This window comes from Vigna umbellata, chromosome 5, assembly GCF_029865625.1.
Source record: "Vigna umbellata cultivar VRB3 chromosome 5, Vumbellata_1.0, whole genome shotgun sequence".
NCBI lineage: Eukaryota > Viridiplantae > Streptophyta > Magnoliopsida > Fabales > Fabaceae > Vigna > Vigna umbellata.
Genome location: NC_142169.1, coordinates 67,587,497 through 67,598,763, shown reverse-complemented (window position 1 = coordinate 67,598,763; position 11,267 = coordinate 67,587,497). Strand labels below are relative to the sequence as shown.

Sequence of the window (11,267 nt, the reverse complement as noted above, 5' to 3'; positions counted from 1 at the left end):
TTGTAAATTTATATTTTAAACAAAGTTTTATATAATTGTAAGTGTTAAATTTTATAGCACTCCTTCCTGCAAGTGTCTGCAGGTGTAGATTTTTCTTGTGGGACCTTTTTAAGAGTTTTTCCCTTTTAAAAAAAAGTTAAGCTACGGTTGTCAAATTACCTACCGAGCTTAATTTTTCATTGAGAATTTCACTTTCTTCTAGTTTTGGCCATGTGTCCTTTCAGCTGCAGCGGCAATTCACTGTCGTTGAGGTTAATTTCATGATGCAAATATGTTGTAACTTTGTGTTTGTTTAGTTTATGTGAAAAGAAAAACTATGTTTTGATTTGCTATAGATTTCATACAGCTGAGATCTAATAGAAATGGTTTTCTTGTAGAGTAGCAAGGAAAAATTTATTTTGTAATTCATGAAATCTTTTCCTTTAGCTTTCCAATTTTTTGATAAATCTATCCGTAAAATAAAATTAATAATAATTCATCTACAAAAAATTTATTGATAAATTTTATTAACCAATAGTAACATTAATTGGTAATTACTAATAATTAAAAATTTATTCGTATTTATCCATCAATAATAAAGAAAATCTTTTGTCAATAAATATAAAATATCTTTTCTTTTTCTAACTTTTTTCCCTTTTCTTTTTTTTTCATTTTTCTTTGTTTAAGTAGTAATTTAATCCATATATTTAAGCTTTTGTTTCATTTTGGTCTTTATAATTTTTTAACTTAATTGATCACTATTTTTTTAAATAAAAAAACCTTATTTGAGTTGCTATTTGTGTAGTTTATTTTGTTAATTTGACATTAACATTGTTTGTTTGAAAGTGTCAAGTTCTAGATTTGTAATAAAAATTTAAATTAATTTTTATTAAGAAGTGTCACGTGTCAAAATTAGAAGAAGATAAAAAATAATACAAATTTTGATACGTAAAGATCTAAATTTTGACATGTGACATTTTCAAATATTAATGTCAAGATAGCAGAAGAAATTATATTAAGTTTTTTTACAAAAATATAAACTAAATTGAGTTGAAAATAAATGTAAGAAAAAAAAAATCAAAGTCCTAAATATAAGGATCAAATTAATAATTAAATTTTTTTCTTCATCCTCTTCCGTTGATATTATCACCATAAACATTATCATTACCTTCGTGATTGTCATATTTTTTTTTTTTTTTTAAAAAAACAATTATTAACAAAATCATAAATTTTTTTATCACGATATAGTCAAAGTCTACAAAAATGTCTATTTTATTGATAAAATTTATCGATAAAAATTTATATTATCAACAAAAATTATTTTGACTATAAAATTTATTTTATCGGTAAATTTATTTTTTTATCGAAAAAATATTATCTCAAGACAATTTGATCTTAAATTTCTCAACGTGGCTTTCACTTTATAGCATAAATCTCTTTATCGCAATTTCCCATTGTCACCTTCTCGCATATGAATAAATACAAACATAAATTACTCTCTCAGTTCATATGCATAAACATTACTCGTCCAAATACAAATATAACAATAAAGTAGCTTTTCAATTTCTTCATTTGATATGCATGTTTTTTATTTTTAAATTTGAAAATATTGAAAGAAGTGCTGACTGAGGTTCCCACTATCAGAAGCACGAACCACAAGCAATTAATATTTTATCGAAAATGCTAAAGCACATAAAAAATTAAATTACCATTTTATTTAAAAAAAAATCTTGATCAACAAAATATAGAACGGTTCTGTTATAAAATTACAACAAAATTTTAAATTAATATAAGCTTTAAAAATTATATATTTCTCTATGTAGACTTAAACAAGCATCTTAATATAATATAATATAATGTGACATGATATAATAAATATAACATCATATAATATAATATAATATACTAAAAACATAATTAATAAAAATAATTAATATCTAACTAACTGATTGAAAAAGAATTTAATATTCATTGGATGACTTTAGTCATTGAGAACATTTAAAGTACGAAGAAGGTTCTAAAATTCAATATATTTAGTTTGATTTGAGTATTTTTCTTAATTAATGTCTATACGCATCACTATGTTTGATCTAATTAAACTAGTTACATTAAGTCTATAGTATAAAATAACCTAAATCAGTTCTGAGACCTTTCTGGTAAATTGTCAGATACTAATTTTCGTGCCTCAATATATTTTGTTTCAACCGTGCTAATATGAGTCGCATATACTATATTTATATTAAGATATATGTTTTGTGACTATTAAATGACATTGAAGCTAGTTCGATTAGTTGGCAAATAGAAATATTTATTTTCTCTCGAAATAGAATATTTAATATTCTATATAATGTAAATGCATTAATAAAAATATTTACCTATATACACATAAAATGAAAAATATAGTCTCTTTTTTTTTTTATCATGAGCGATATCATCACAACCTTTTCTTAGCTTTTGATAAAGAAATTCATTAAATTCTTTTAATTTTGGGAGTTCATTTATCTCTTTTTTTCTTTAACATATTCTTCTCATTAAGACTCTTCCTTTTAAAGAGAAGGTTCAAAAATTTCCTTTAAACAATAAGGTATACATTCACATGAAACATACATAAAGTTATAAGTAACTTTTGACTTGTAAGTTTATAGTACATATATTCATTTTAAAAATAAGAGTAGTCAACAAAAGTACATTGCTATGCACATGTAATAAGTTCACTTCCTTAATTTGTAGGGATGTGGACCCAAATAGAGCAACTAAAAATCTTATGGCTCAAGATTTAAGAAATGAAGAATCAATTATAAAGACTGTATGTGATAATAAAAATTGTTTCTTTTGTAGACAATTGTATGAACTTAATCAACAAAATACTTAATGAAATGTTCAATTAAAAAGTTAAAACAAACAATCTAAGAAACGTCTTGTCTAACTAGTTAGACAGACATCTTAATATAGAAGTTAAAAAAAGATAACTAATAAACATATCCAACTCCTAACTAATTCAAATAGAAAATAGCATAATGCTCATTTAACAACTTTAGCAATTAACTATGTCCAACATTATTACATATATACTAAATATATTACTTGTAAATATTTCTCGAAACACTCAAAACATTACTTATAATATGTGACTCAAAATACTATTAGGATTGCTATAGTCAAAATGTTTATTTTTAATTAATTTTTCAATTACTAAATTGGTTAAGATGAATTAGATATGAATTTTCAATTGAAACATGTTAGAAATACAGGTACGTAAAGTAAATTAAAAAAACTACAATGTTTAAGTAACTTTTTCAAAAACAATTAACTAATATGAAAATTTTGGTTTCACTAAAGGTAAAATTTCACTAAAATTAGTTATGCGATTTGTCTATTAAAAATTGGGTTTTATTTTCTCTAGATAATGACCATGTGAATATGAACTTGACTTAAAAAGTGAAAAAATCTATAAAGTTTATCAGGTTAGATTAAATTTTTTTGAATATAAATCAAGTCATTTTTTACTTAGTCTATTTAATCTAAATAATCATAGATATCCAATTCGTCCATACAATTTCAGACAACATTATTTTAGAAAATAATAATTACTTTTGAATAAATTATAAAATATGTTATTAAAACATATCTATGTATTGTAATTTATATATTTAAAATTAAAACTAATTTATTATTATAACTCAAATTTTAAAAGATATATTTTATTTTTAGTTTTTTTATATGACGTTTAAAAAAATTGTTTTACCTTTTAAAGACTAAATGGTCCATTATTCACCCAACAAAAGACTAATAAAATGTATCCATTTAATGACATATGATGACCATAGTCACAAATTTATTAGGTGCTATTTTGGAGCAAACCATAATAGGCTACTAATTTTATCACAAGTTGTTTGCTAAATAGATTTACATTTGTATTTATATGAATCGCAGAGACATATAATGTAAGATCGTGATCTGATATTTAATTGAATTTGTTTATATATTTATGGATTGGGATAGTAGTGCTTATTAATTTCCGTTATTTTTTGTATATATTTTTTTTACTAAAACATCATATTTGTTCCAGTCATATATATTTATTTATTTTTTATGATAAAAAGATCTCACAATTCTTTTGATTGCAGGAAAAAAACTTAATAATTGGAATGAAAGCAAAGTTGCAATTACTGTGTAAGGGAAAGAAATTGGAAACCAATTAATATTTGAAGACTTCAACCATCTATGTAGTTAAATCCCTTCCCCTACATACACGTTCATATATGAGTCATAGTAACCTTTGCATACGAGCACAAATAAAAAGAGCAGACCAGAATCTGATAAAAAAATAATAGATGTAATCTTATTAGCTCACAAAGCACTGATGATTATGGATAACCAAGTTGATTAGTAGTGGACTAAATCAAATCAGACACACTTGGACTACAAGCACCAAACCACACCGACTACGCGGTAACACACTAATTCTAATTGTCTTCTTTCAATTACACAAAAAACAATAAAATAAGTATATAGCCTTTTAATTATTTATAGCATAGAACACCTCATTATGCATGCTACAAAATTATCATCAATAAAAAAAATATTATGATCGATGGCATATATATTGGTTTATGGTTAAAAAATGAAGATACATATATAAAAGTTAGTGCAAATAGGTAAAAAGTGGAAATGGAAATATGAGAGAGGGAAGGGGTAGGAAAAGGGGAACAAAAGCACCTTGAAATAGGGCCCATAACATGTCCTCTCAAAAGACCCCAAGATGTGATTTTCATCTTTCTCCACTGCACTAACACATTCTTTTCTTTCACCTCTTCTTCTTCAACCTCTCCTGTCTCATATTTCTCCTTCCACTCATACCTATTCCAATTCTCACCATGTCCACCCAAATGCACAACCAAGCACCCTCATCGTCAAGGGCTGTCGCCGCCGTCGCCTCTGATCAGCGCCATCAGCAGCAGGTCCCCGCCCCTCTCAGCCGCTACGAATCGCAGAAGCGCCGAGACTGGAACACCTTTGGACAGTACCTCAAGAACCAGACACCGCCAGTTTCGCTTTCCCAGTGTAACTTCAACCACGTGCTCGAGTTCCTTCGCTACCTGGACCAGTTCGGAAAAACCAAGGTCCACCTCCACGGTTGCATCTTCTTTGGGCAGCCCGATCCGCCGGCGCCATGCACCTGTCCTCTGAGACAGGCATGGGGGAGTCTGGATGCGCTCATCGGACGGCTTCGGGCCGCCTACGAGGAGCACGGAGGGTCGCCGGAGACCAACCCCTTTGGCAGCGGAGCTATTCGCGTGTACCTTCGTGAGGTGAAGGAGTGTCAAGCAAAGGCAAGAGGCATCCCTTACACCAAGAAAAAGAAGAAGAAGAACCAACTCAAGGGCCCTCATCACCCTCCCAAGTCCCTCAAGCAATTGGCCACTTGAGATCGATATCGATGGTAATTTCTAATATCAATCATTCATCTCTTTCTTGATTTTTGGTATGTTTTCAATTTATATGCCACAAATCCCTTCTCTCTGTAGATAGGACAAACACTCATTACCTGTGGGTCGGTAGGTTGATTAACAAACCTCATCACTATGCATATATATATACAAGATAGACTCACACTACAATAATTGCAAAAATTCAAGTTTTTAATAAAAAACTATGTTAGCCATGGAAATACTATGAAGTATACAACTATACATAACACAAACCCTAGAAGCATGACACAAACAAACCCTAAATTCCCATGGTGGATTGAGAAATTGTTTGAGTAGAGTAATATAGCAGCTAAAGACGGAAAAGAATAATAATTAGTCTAGAAAGGATACCCTCTCTCTCTCTCCATTGTATCCTTTTCACTCTCTCTTTCTCTCTCCTATCATTCAAAACACTGTTATTGCAGTTTCCTAATTAAATAATTCTCAGGTAGGCACTTTATGCTGATTTTGGCCCTATTTCTGATTATGCTTGATGTTTTTGCTCCCCATGGCCATGCCAGCTTCACATATACGTTGCATGTTATTCATACAAACCAACGTAGAACCTGAAACGTACTTCAATTTCGATTTTTTATTTTAATCGAATACGTGCTTTTTAATTAATAAAACCGAATCCTTCTCTAAGACCATCTGTACGGTAGTGTGGTCCATAAAAATATTGTGTCACATTACAAAACAAGGTAGACAAAAGTTCATTTTTATCTGTTTGTCTCTCTCAGCATCCACACATACATAAGTTGGTTTGTTCAGTGATGGACATGTGTGTGCTTATTATAATGTGTACTAATTAATGTAGTTGTGAATGTGAAGAGAGATTATACGAAAATGACCTAGGACGTTTCTTTTTGTCTGTCTCTCTACCGTATATACATATTGTCTCTTCACAAGTATATTCACAAATATTCTCTAAAAAGTAGAAAGGAAAGTTAAAATTTGAATCTTTGACTTACAAATAATATAGTAAAAGTACATAATGTATATAAAGAGAAATAGATTAATCATAAACTCAACTTAAAAGATTGTTCTGCCGGAAAGATATCTCCCTGTTTGTCATTACTATGTAAGTGTGCATTAATGTGTCTGCTTCTGAGAGTTTTAAAACTATTAGCACATATACTGACTTAAAATTTCATTGGGACAATTGGTTGGTATAGTGTCTCTCCTTCTCTGCCTCTTTTTATATATGCTACCATTCTCATGTATTGGAACTTCTCTTCGAACATCTTGAAAAACATTTTTTCTTAATTACCGTTAATTTCAATTTCTAACAAGAACATAGAGGAACTTTTTCTTCAATTTTAATCTTACTATAATTATGACATAGAGTCAGAGAAGTAATAGAGTATAAAGAAACAAATATTTGCTTGAAATGACCCCCACTATATTCATCGTTGTTGTCCCATCACGTAGTTGAATGTTGGGTTCCCATAAACACTGTCTCGTGGTTGGTAGAAAATTGTGTTCATGGCAAAGCATACCAAGATAGATGATGATTGAATGATATTCCATCATGGCTTGATTTTGAGCCTAGGAAGGGACAACATACACATACACTCATTTTCCTATCTTCTACCTCATTTTTTCTCGTATTCCTTATTTTCTTCTACCTCACTCTTTTGTCATTTCTGTTTCTACTTTTTGTTATTTGTATGAATTGGTCTGAATGCATGTAAAACCGAATCTGAACTTATACTTTAACTTATTTTGTTTGGAATTACAAGAAAATAGTCGATTTGAAAGAAATAAAAAAAATTAAAACCATAGTTATAAATATTTAATTTTATATTAATGAGGTAAAATATTAATATTTAATCATTTGTTGTTTGTTTTATTTGATACTTATCTTTTTATAATTCGTACGTGTCTATGTATGTATGTATTATATATGTGTGTCATTAATTTATTCACCTAAAATATAAAAATACTTATAATTAAAACTAGATAAGACTATAATAAAATGACTGAAAAAGAAGGATAGGATAAAAGTATAGTAAAAAAAAAGTTTTAAAGTCTAACGTATATTAATCAAAGAGTCAAAAAAAATATCAGGTTGATTGAATTGGCTTGATTTTGAAAAATAGTTTATGATAATTATGGTTCCCATTTGAAGTGATTAAAAAGACAAATCAATTTAATGAGTTTATCAAGTCAATCTATTCAAGACATAATGGGAGACTATGTTGATGAGATATATGTTTGTTTATGAAGTAATAGTTCTTATTTATACTTTTTATACTTGATAGGTAAAATTATATTTTTCTTAGTCGGGAAATAAATATATGTGTGAACTTGTGTCCATACTTATATTTGTATCTGTATCTGTTTAAATATTTATTAAATACTCTTTTATAAAACATTCAAATAAAAATAAAAATATTTAATTAAATACATGTTAATTACTAATAAAGAATTATATTATGTAAATTTTAAAATAAAATAGTAAATAAATTAAAAAATGTAGTAAGTTAAATCTAAAATAGATATAAGAATGAGTATATATATATATATATATATATATATATATATATATATAATCTAAAAGTTTGAAATATACTTATATTTAAACTGTGTCACTTCAATCTAAACATTTTTTGTTAGCATAAAAATATATTGAAACAATATCTATAAATATAAATTTATTTGTCATTATACCACAACCCATCTCAAAATAGTGGGATAAATATTAATGGAAACATAATTGATTAAAATATTACTGCAAAGTTTAAATTTAACAAGTCAAACAATCTTAAATTGTTATATGATTATTAAAAAACATTAATATTTTTAATATCATAAAAATGTTCTTTTTACCTTTAGATGATAGTAAAAAAAAATGTTATAATAATATATCAACATTAAAGTTTAAATCTTTACACATTTTACAATATATACATTTCAGTTTAACAATATTCTAGAAACTAATGTTTTAGTCTTATTTTTTTCTTACTTGACCCATCATAATCCTTCTGCTATTGTAATGAATTTGGAAGATTTTAAGATTTCTATCTAAGTTAAAATTTTATAATGTTTAAAATTTATATTAATAAGAAATTTTTTTAGGGGAAAATTTTTCTCGACATTTTTTTAGGGAAAATTTCTCTGTAAAAATCTTGTGTGTGTGTGTTGTATTTCAATTTTTAAAAAAAAAAAATCATTACAAAACTATCACATTTTTTTTCTTCATTTTGTCTTAAAATTTGGACCGAAGATGTACTCAAAATAACAAAAAGGTTATTTTTTACTATGCCAATACAGATATTTGAAAACTTATAAATTGAAATAAATATTGGTTTTTATCATTTATGACTATGAGAAATTAAAATAATAATAAAACACTAAATTCCCATTATCCACATGACCATTATCCCTTCCCATAAATTATTTTTTCACTTTCAAACGTTAAATATGTTGTGTTTGGAAATTATATTATTACTATTGATTGTTGTTATAATTAGTGCCTTTAATGAACAGTTTGTGTGAGATATTCTAAGTAGATACATTCTTTGTTGGACACTAAACATATTCTAAAAATAAATTATATTTATTAACAGTTTTTCATTTTGGTTAGCCCTTATTAATAGATGTTAACTGTTGGTTTAACTATTACTATCATATACTTGTAATAAATTGCAGGCTTTAATCTATTTTTAAATATATAAACAATCTTAGTCTATATATATCATTTAATTATTATGAATTAAAAACGTTAATATATATAACTTCATGAACAAATCTTTTATTTAATTTTATTTTAAATATATCTTAGTACTAAGCAATCGTCAGTGCTAATATAGAGTATGCTTTTTATTATTAGAAGATTACATGTTAACAGTTGGCTATAATTGTTTAATCTTAAAAAACTGAGAGACCGGATTCGTTATATATGTACAGAAATTTATAAAGCAGTCGAATTTGGCCTAAATTGTATTGTACTACAATATAATATGTTATGTATACATAAAAAAATTCCTACACATATAAACTATTTACGAATGCATCATACCATTAACTAGCATCTATAAATATGCTTAGAGTTTATTTATTTTTGGTTGAATGATAAAAACAAAATGTCAAGATTTTTGGTTGAATGATAAAAAGAAACTGTCTAAGATACGTAAACACCGATAAGATTTGAAATCAACCTCAAAAGATTGATATCACTCTCTGTCTAAAATCTTGAGATAATGAATTAATGAATATTTTACTTTTACGTAGTGTTTTATTTTTTCATTTTTATTAAAATGTAAAAGTATAAGAAATTAGAGTAAAAAGTATTCTGAAAACAACTGCATTGGCACCAAACAAGTTGGACGACATGCACCATAATGTCTGACTTCACCTAAACGTAAATTACTTTTGCATGTTTGGTGTGCATATTTGCAGAAACAAAGATATAGTTTTTTCGAAAATGGTTCTATGTATTGCAATCAAATTTTTATAGTGACTTCTCAGTGAGATTATGTGGGTAGAGAACTATAATATAAAAAGGGTGTGATTGCGTATTGTATGTTATTGTAACAAGTGACTTTGCTAAGCAGTGTTGCATGCAGGGGCCTGACGAAGACTTACTCGAACTGGGGATTTAATACGCGAAAGTGAAAGAGCATGTCCTAAAAGTATCATCATTCTGCTGCTTCGACTAAAAATTATGACAGAAAAATATTGAAATCCCATTACTTAATTAGTACGTAGTTCTGAACATAATAATCCTTTTGGAGCAAGTTTGGTCTGAGTAGGTCTTAAATATATATGCATATATATATGTTCTATCTTGTAAGTTGTTATCACATATTAGACCTCTTCCCCAAAATAGAAACGTTGAGGATCGAATGGATAGATTTACAGATGTTTACTATTTTATACGATCTTATATATATCCTTTCTCACACATATCCATACACATCTGAAAGCTTCTGTCCAAATATTCAATAATTAAAATCTTCATCACAATCTCATTACAAAACATGCACTTGTCCGTCCCTTATATAATTCTGAAGCAGCAGTCAAAAATGAGATCTCTCATATGTTGCTGCATTTGAGGCATTCCATTGGAAGAATTATAATTACAAGATTAAGGAAAGTTATAGGCACTGAAGTTTTCAACCATTCCCTCCCTCCACCGTTCATTTTGGCCATTCAATTTGCCTACGAACAAAGTGTATTAAACCGTTCCTCATTCATATATGTTAAAATCACTTAATTCCCTTTCGAATCTTATAAGATGATTAAATAATAACAGGGTTTATTAAGTTTCAAGTTTGAATTTTAGTTTAATTGTTGAGGTTGTTATTATCTTAATTATTTCATCGTCGTACTTGTCTCTATATTTTTAAAAATATGAAATTATGTAATTGAAGAATCATCGTCCTTATCTACACAATAGCAGCGATAGGAAAGACCCACTGTTACTTGTACGCAATGACATAGATGTTATTAAAAAGCATGTGTATTTCATTGTCACCAAAATTTCAGTAAGATTTAAAACTTTATTAAACATATTAATTTTTAAATTAAAAGTATGATTTTAGTTATTTGACTTTCACATAAGTTCAACTTTTAACTTATGCAAATCTTTATCCATGGGATAGAAAGATCAATCAATTAATAAATGAAGACGAAAGTTTAGGATTATCAAGAATCACCTTCAATGAAACACAACTCATATCCTAAGAAACTTAACTAATTATAAATAAGAGGATTTCAAACCCACAAAAAAATTGAAACTAAATATTCTAATTAAAGAATTTTCTACTCTTTTAGCTTGCATGTCTCCCGAAAGGATTAAAAAAGACTATA

At 27.4% G+C, this 11,267-nt stretch overlaps 1 pseudogene across 2 annotated transcripts; it reads left to right on the top strand.

The window, feature by feature from the left end:
* The first annotated feature begins 4,598 nt into the window (after positions 1-4,598).
* Positions 4,599-10,361, top strand: LOC124841012 (protein LIGHT-DEPENDENT SHORT HYPOCOTYLS 10 pseudogene; annotated as a pseudogene). 2 transcript variants are annotated; one of them, XR_015786945.1, is made up of 2 exons: positions 4,599-5,422; positions 10,010-10,361. The product of XR_015786945.1 is annotated as a protein LIGHT-DEPENDENT SHORT HYPOCOTYLS 10 pseudogene, transcript variant X2 (transcript). The 2 variants fall into 2 exon arrangements; XR_015786944.1 differs by having other exon boundaries at positions 4,612-5,422; positions 10,022-10,361.
* The last annotated feature ends 906 nt before the right edge of the window (positions 10,362-11,267 follow it).